Here is an 8,538-nt window from a genome sequence, read left to right as displayed (position 1 = left end):
TGCCAGGAGAAATATCAATAACCTCAGATATGCAGATGACACCACCATTATGGCAGAAAGTGAAGAGGAGCTAAAAAGCCTCTTGATGAAAGTGAAAGAGGAGAGTGAAAAAGTTGGCTTAAAGCTCAACATTCAGAAAACAGAGATCATGGCATCTGGTCCCATCACTTCATGGGAAATAGATGGGGAAACAGTGGAAACAGTGTCAGACTTTATTTTGGGGGGCTCCAAAATCACTGCAGATGGTGACTGCAGCCATGAAATTAAAAGACGCTTACTCCTTGGAAGAAAAGTTATGACCAACCTAGATAGCATATTCAAAAGCAGAGACATGACTTTGCCGACTAAGGTCCGTCTAGTCAAGGCTATGGTTTTTCCTGTGGTCATGTATGGATGTGAGAGTTGGACTGTGAAGAAGGCTGAGCACCGAAGAATTGATGCTTTTGAACTGTGGTGTTGGAGAAGACTCTTGAGAGTCCCTTGGACTGCAAGGAGATCCAACCAGTCCATTCTGAAGGAGATCAGCCCTGGGATTTCTTTGGAAGGAATGATGCTAAAGCTGAAACTGCAGTACCTTGGCCACCTCATGCGAAGAGTGGACTCATTGGAAAAGACTCTGATGTTGGGAGGGATTGGGGGCAGGAGGAGAAGGGGACAACTGAGGATGAGATGGCTGGATGGCATCACAAACTCGATGGACGTGAGTTTGAGTGAACTCCGGGAGATGGTGAGGAAAGGGAGGCCTGGCACTGCGATTCATGGGGTCACAAAGAGTCAGAGACGACTGAGCAACTGAACTGAACTGAATCTTGCCCTTTGTAAAAGGATATCAATCATAGTGGATTAGGGCCCACTCGACCTCATTTTAACTTAATCACTCCTTTAAAGGCCATATCTCCAGTTATGGTCACCTTCTGAGCTACTGGGGACTAGGGCTTCAACATCTGAATTTGGGAAGAAAACAGTTCAGCCCAGAACAGCCAGGCACAAATTTTATCTATTTGTCTACAATGTGGGGAGAGGAGGAAGGAGTAGGCTAGATCTGGGCTGTGCTGCTTGGCTGAGGAGCCCTCATCTGGGATGCACAGATTGCCTAATGGTGGCTACGACTTCGGCAATGAACATAAATAATCATGGCCTTATCATTTGGTTAAAAATAATGATAATAATGCCTGCTCATTAAAAATAAATGCCCCCCAAAAGTGCCAAGAATCACAAAGATGAAATATTTTTTTAAAAAATCACTCTAGGGGGGTTCAAGATGGAGGGGACATATGTATACCTAATGCTGATTCATGTTGATGTATGGCAAAAACCATCATAATATTGTAAAGCAATTATTCTCTAATTAAAAGAAACAAAAACCTTCTAGAATTAAAAAAAATTATTCTAAGTCTCACTACCAAGAAATAACCATTTTCTCTCACCATGTTTTTCTACACATGTACACAGATAGAAGGCAAGATTGGTGGGTGCAGAGAGAAAGGAGAGAAATAAAAGCAATTACACAAGTGGGCTTATACTACATATCTTAGTTGAAGTCAAAGGTGTTGAGTTTCTCTTCAATGACATTAAGAGGAGAAAAATAAAAGGATGCTGTATGAGTCTCCTATTGCTGCTGTAACAAATCAGCACAAACCTAGTGGCTCAAGGCAATGCTACTTAATACCTTACAGCTCTGGAGGTCAGAAATCTGACATGGGTCTCACTGGCCTCCAATCAAAGTGTTAGCAGGCCTGCGTTCCTTTCTAGATGCTCTAAGGGAAATTGTGTATTCTTGCCTTTTCCAGCTTTCAGAGGCCCCTGCATTCCTCAGTTCCTGACCTACTTCCTCCATCTTGAAAGCTAATAACTTCAGCTGAGTTCTCCCATCTTATCGATTCTGACTCCCTCTTCACTTTGAAGGACCCCTGTGATTACACTGGGTCCACCAAACAATCCATGATACTCTCCCTATTTTAAGGTCACTTGATTTACAACCTTAATTCCATCTGAAACCTTGATTTTTCTTTTGCCACATAATGTACCATATTCATGTGGGTGCATGCTCAGTCCCTTCAGTTGTGTCCGACCCTGTGCGACCCTATGGAATGTAGCCTGTCCGGCTCCTCTGTCCATGGGATTCTCCAGGCAAGAATACTGGAGTGGGTTGCCATGCCTCCTCCAGGAGATCTTCCCGACCAGGGATCGAACCCGCATCTCTTATATCTCCTGCATTGGCAGGTGGGATCTGTGGCACTAGTGCCACCTGGGAATTCCTAACACATTCACAGGTTCTGGGAATTAGGTCCGGGACATCTTTGGGGGGTAAGGGCATCATTCTGCTTGCTCCAAATGCAAAATGAAAAAAAACAAAGACAAAGACTGCTGAACTTCAGCTAAATTTTTCATCACAACACCCTTCACTTTAAAATTTTTCTTAATTCTCTATGTAAAAAAAAAGAAAAAGAAAAATCGTTATCAGATAAAATGCTTTTGTTTACAAGTAACAGAAATCAAATTGAACCAGCTTGACTAATAACAGACTAAATCAGCTTACAAAAGAGGAAGTGAGCTCTGGCACCCTAAATGCAGACCTAGAGGCCCCACATTCTTCTTACCTCTCTCCCCTGAAATATCCCAAGGCTCATAATACCTCTCGGTATTCATAATTACTAACATTTGCAAACACCTACTACCTGGAGTACAAGAAAGAGGAGAGGGCGCTCCAGAGAGGATAGGTAAACTGCACAAGGCCACCCTGCCAGGGGTCCCAGGTCACCCAACTCTAGAAGCCAGTATCTTAACCACTGTCAGCCCTCACTGACCTGTGCTGGTGGAGACACTGTGGTCCAGAGACCTGCCTTCCTGAGTGCATGAGTAGGGGCTGGCGGCCCAAGTTTCCAGGTCTGGTGAGAGGCACAGACCAGCCCTCAGCCTGTCCATTACACACGATTATGGAGCTGCACCAGGATATTGCCAGGTTGCCTATTTCCTTCTCTTCCCTCTGCCTGGCTGGGCTAATCTGGGCCTTGGCAATGTGCCTATTGATCGACAGGCTGGTCTGCTACCTTAAACAGCTTGGTTTTCCCAGGTTAAAATTGTTTGTTCTTAGGATTTCCCTGGTGGTCCAGTGGCTAAGATTCTCTGCTCCTAAAGGAGAGGTCCTGGGTTCAATTCCCAGTCAGGGAACTAGATTTCACAGGATGTAACTAAACAGATCCCACATGCTGCAATGAAGATCAGAGATTCCCTGTCATGCAACTAGGACCTGGGGCAGCCAAATAAATAAACATACTTTTAAATATAATGTTTGTTCTCGGCCCCCTTCCGGCTGCCAGAATGCGGGGGGTCACCCCTGCTGACGACTGCTGCCATTGTGTGTGTTATTTAGTGGGAGTGCACGGGGCGGTGGGGGGGGGAGGTGCAATGATGTGCAAAACTGCAGCAACCAGGGAGAGCTGGGGCAGACATTTAGGGGCACACCATCAAGTGACAGCAGCAACCCAGTGCGTCCTCTCGGTGTTGGCCTGAGGAAGAGGCTTTGGTGCTGCCAAAAGGTGGTGGCTGTTGGCGCTGGCGATGGAGCACCTTTGAGCCAGGACCAAGAGACGAGGTTCACTCTCCGCCCACAGAAATGAGTCGTGAGGCTGCACCAGCGTTACCTACTGGAAAATCAATGTGTGCACCATCCTCCCAGAGCGTGCGTGCCCTGACTGACACCGCTGTGGCCAACTATGACCTGGTGAGTCTTTTATGAGTGACCGGTCTGCTTTGACTATGTGTTGCCGACCATTTTTCCCTGTCAATGTGGCCGTCTCATTTGTCGCAACTGTCGCCCAAAGCTCACACATTGTCCGACTTGCCGGGGCCCATTGGGGTCCACTTGCAACTTGGCTATGGACAAAGTGGCCAATTCAGTACTTTTGCATGTACATATTCCTCTTCTGGATGTGAACTAACTCTGTGAACTAACTCTACACAGAAAAGGCAGGCCGACCACAAAGAACTCTGTGAGTTTAGGCCTTGTTCCTGTCCATTCCCTGGTGTTGCCTGTAAATGGCAAGGCTCTTTGGATGCTGTTGTGCCACATCTGATGCATCACCATGAGTCCATGACAACCCTACAGGGAGAGGATATAGTTTTCCTTGCTATAGACATTCATCTTCCTGGTGCTGTTGACTGGGTGATGGTACAGTCCTGTTTTGACTTTGACTTCATGCTAGTCTTGGAGAAATAGGAAAACCAAGATGGTCACCAGCAATTCTTTGCGATTGTACAGCTGATAGGAACACGCGAGCAAGCTAAAAATTCTGCTTATTGACTTGAGCTAAATGCTCATAGGCGGCGATTGGCTTGGGAAGCCACTCCTCGATCTATTCATGAGGGAATTACAACAGCCATTATGAACAGTGACTGCCTAGTCTTTGACACCAGCATTGCACAGCGTTTTGCAGAAAATGGCAATTTACACATCATTGTAACTATTTCCATGTGTTGAAATGGCAAACAAACATTTTCTGGCCAGTGTTTAAAACCAATGCATTCAATTTAGACTGGGGTGGGTTGCCATGCCCTTCTCCAGGGAATCTTTGTGACCCAGGGATCCAACTCATGTCTCTTAGGTGTCCTGCATTGGCAAGTGGGTTCTTTTCCACTAGCGCCACCTGGAAAACCCAGTCTAACTAATAGCCCTAGAAAATTATATACCTCCTAATTCTTGAAACTTGTGACAGTTACTTACATGGCAAAAAAAAAGACTTTGTAGATGTGACTAAGTGAAGGATCTAGAGACAGGAAGATTATCTTGATTATCTGATGGGCTCTAAATGTAACCACAAGTGTCCTTATAAGAGGGAGCCTGAGAGAGATTTGAGATAGACAGGAGAGGAGATGCACATTATGACCGTGGAGGAAGACATTGGAGAGATGGGGCCATAAGCCAAAAAATGCTAGCAGCCACCAGAAATGTCCAGGGTCACTCCACCCCCAGAAGTGGAACTGGTGTCCAACTTGGAGGTGCAAATACCCTCCTATCCCCTCCTGCTGGCCAGAGCTGTGTCTGCTATAAAAGGACAAGCAGCACCTAGAAGCCAGGAGGTCTCCGGGAAGAAGGCTGCCCTGTCCATGGTCTCCTCAGCTTGCAGAGCCCATTTCCACAGAGGATTCAGTGCACACAGCACTGTGTGTGTGTTCAGGAATGAATTCTCCGCAGTAACCAACCAACACCCCAATGCCAGTGATGTCATACAACAATAAACATCACAAACTAAAACCTGTCTTCCTGGTTCATAGGTGGACTTCCAAGCATGGCAGAGGACCCCAGGCTCCTTGTAAACTGACTTCCCTCTCTTGGGCCTCTCGACCTCCAAAAGATGAACAAAAGGCACATGAAGAAAACACTACTGTTTGTTAAGTACACACATCATTTTAGCACAAGCTCCACTGAGCAGGACTGGCCATATGACCCCATCCCTGTGCAAAAGGGGTGGGAATGTAGTTTATGGCTGGGCAGCTACTTTGCAGTAGCTCAACACTAGGGAAGATGGAGCATGAGTTTTGGGGATAGCCATCTGTCACCGTCACTCCCTGTCAGATGGGTGTGGTCCCCAGGAATCTCAGGCTGGGCCAAGCAAGTGAATTGTTCAAGGTCACACAGTTAGATCCGTGATTAGAAACTTGGTGTCCACTCTCCCGGCTCCTCGTGCCACGCCACTGGACCAACCAGTTCTGTGCTTTGAATTTTAGGAAAAATCTTCAGCCTGGTAATCCATGTTACAAAGCAGTTTTACCTAGAGAATGTCACTTCATCCTCAAAGTGTTTTGGCAAAGGAGGTGGGAAATAAGTTATCCCCACAGATCTGGAGAAGGAAATGGCAACCCACTCCAGTATTCTTGCCTGGAGAATCCCATCCACACAATGAGTTAATATGCATTCGGGCTTCCCCAGTGGCTTAGTGGGGAAAGATCCACCTGCAGTGCCAGAGACACAGGAGACACGGGTTCAGTCCCTAGGTTGGGAAGATCCCCTGGAGAAGGAAATGGCAACTCATTTCAATATTTTTACCTGAAAAATCTCATTGACAGTGGAGCCTGGCAGGCTGTAGTCCAATGGGTTGCAAAGAGCCAGACACGACTGAGCAACAAAGCACACAGCACAGAGTATGTGTGACCCCAGGAGTGCCCACCTGCAAAGCTGTGTCACACCAGCAGTGTTCATATCCCAGTCCCTGAGATTCTGAGTGTTCAAACCCTATATGAGTGACCCCAGAAGTGTTGACTCCCCATGTGTGTGACTCCACAAATGTCCATTCCCCAATATGTGTGACCCCATAAAGGTCTAAATACCCATATGTGTGACCCCAGAGCCATACACACCACAGCCTGTGACCTCAGCAGAGCCCACTCCCCAGTCTATACTGAGGAGTATCCATTGACCACTCTGTGTGACCACAGAAGTATACACCCTCAGTCCCTAGCCCAAGGGGTGCCAACTCATCACTTCTTTGACCACAAGAATGTCTGTATCCTTTCACTGAGACTGCAGTGATGTCTACAACACAGCCTATGCGACCATAGGACTGTCCTAGCCTCAGTCACTATGACCCCAGGAGTGTCCTCGCCTCTGTGGGACACCATGGATGCTCACACTCCAGTCTGTGCAACCTGAGGAGAGTCCAGTCCACAACATGTGTGATTTCAGGTGTCCACTCCCCAGTGTGTTTAACTTCCAGAGTGTCCCAAACCCTCTGTGACCCTTGGAGTGTTCATACCTCTGAGTGCCCTCACATCTGTCCACGCTCCAGTCTGTGTGACTCCAGCAGTGTCCAAACCCCTATCATTGTGGCCCCTCATCTCTCCACACCTGTTCTGTATGATCTCACAGTCGCCCACACCTTAGGTTGTCTGATCCTGGAAGCACACATACCAGTCTGAGTGACCCTAGAGGCTCCACACTACAATCTGTGTAAATCCAAGGGTGTCCATGCCTCAGGCTATCTGACCTCAGAGGTGTCCACACCCCAGTATGTGTAAGCCTATGAATATCTACTAACCAGTCCAGGTGACTCAGGAGTATCCACTCCCTAGTGTGTTTGAGCTCAGCAGTGTCCACATACCAATCTGTCTGACCCCAGGACCATCCACAGTCTAGTTTGTTTGACTGCAACCATATTGACACACTAGCCAATCTGACCCCAGAAGTGTCTATACTTCACTCTGTGTGATTCCAAGAGTGTGCAGTGTCCAGTGTGTGTGACTTCTGGAAAGCTCAGACCCCCATCTGAGTAACTAAGGCTGTTCACAGTGCATGCTGCTTCATATGGGCATCACGCTCCTGTCTATGTGGCCCCAGGAGTGTTTACACCCCACTCCGTGTGACTCCAGGATGATCACACCCCTGTCTCTGTGACCCCAAGGGTGTCCAGACACCAATCACCCAATGGTATGTTCTGAGATGGTACTAGATTCCTTATCACTGCTATTCCAGCATACCCTCTGTGGGTGTGAGCTGGGGTTGGTCTGCTCCTCAGCTCCTCCAACACCATAAAGGGTCTCTTGTATCCCTATTTCCTCTCACTCTCTCCAGTGGACCATGCAGTTTCCATATCCCCCATCCCTGGCCACATGCACACACACACACCCACACCCCCAAATAGAGAGTCCCAGCCCCAGCCCCTGCAGGTCTTGTAGAAAGCAAAGGTCAAGGCAGCCTGCCTCCTGCTGCAGACCCCACCCTACAGAGCCCGCCCCACAGACAGCAGTGGAGTAAAAGCACCACTGATGAGAGTGAAACCTTCCAAGACCTTGTGAAACATCTAAATAAAAATTGGACACCCTCCTCGCCAGCTAGACTGTCAGGTCCATGTGGGCAGGGACATTTGTCTTATTCTCTGATGTCTCCCCAGCGTCAAGAACAGTGCTTGGTACACAGATCCCATTCATTAGGTGTCCATTGAATGAACGAACCCTTGACCCAGCAATTACACTTCTAACTCAACGTGCACACACATGCACAGAGCTGTGTGCTCAAGACTGGCAGGAGCAAACAGCTGGGAAGACCTTGTAAATGTCCATTTCTAGCCAATGATAGTTGCAGAGTAAAACAAATGGTGGGGGTTTATACTGTATCTCAGAGCACCCACCTAACATGATACAGAATGAACGGAACCTGTGTGTACCTGTGGGATGGGGATGCCTTCCATGGGACATGCTGTTGACCAGGAAAAGTAGGTGGGAGATGGTTATGGTGACTCTGCGTGTGTGTGTGTGTGTGTGTGTGTATGTGTGTGTGTGTGTGTAAGGAAACACTAGAAACTGACTTCAGTGGTCATTTTTGGAGAGTGGAACTGGGGATCACCAGTATAGTTCATATACTGGATGTACTCTTGGAACCTTTTATACAAACCTATGTGGGCTGTGTACTAAGTCTCTTCAGTCGTGTCCAACTCTTTGCAACCCCATGAACTATAGCCCACCAGGCTCTTCTATCCATGGGATTCTCCAGGCAAGAATACTAGAATGGGTTGCCATTTCCTCCTCCAGGGGATCTTCCCAACC

General features: G+C 47.5%; 1 non-coding gene and 1 pseudogene across 1 annotated transcript; both read left to right on the top strand.

Annotated features, from left to right (window-relative positions):
* Window positions 1-3,098: 3,098 nt before the first annotated feature.
* Window positions 3,099-3,171, top strand: TRNAR-CCU (transfer RNA arginine (anticodon CCU)). The gene has a single exon. It is a non-coding gene; the product is annotated as a tRNA-Arg (tRNA).
* Window positions 3,172-3,616: 445 nt separating this feature from the next.
* Window positions 3,617-4,480, top strand: LOC138930272 (E3 ubiquitin-protein ligase SIAH1-like; annotated as a pseudogene).
* The last annotated feature ends 4,058 nt before the right edge of the window (window positions 4,481-8,538 follow it).

This window comes from Ovis canadensis, chromosome X (genome assembly GCF_042477335.2).
Source record: "Ovis canadensis isolate MfBH-ARS-UI-01 breed Bighorn chromosome X, ARS-UI_OviCan_v2, whole genome shotgun sequence".
In the NCBI taxonomy this organism is placed as follows: Eukaryota; Metazoa; Chordata; class Mammalia; order Artiodactyla; family Bovidae; genus Ovis; species Ovis canadensis.
The sequence above is the reverse complement of the archived record's forward strand: the minus strand, read 5'-3'. Positions and strand labels throughout refer to the sequence as shown.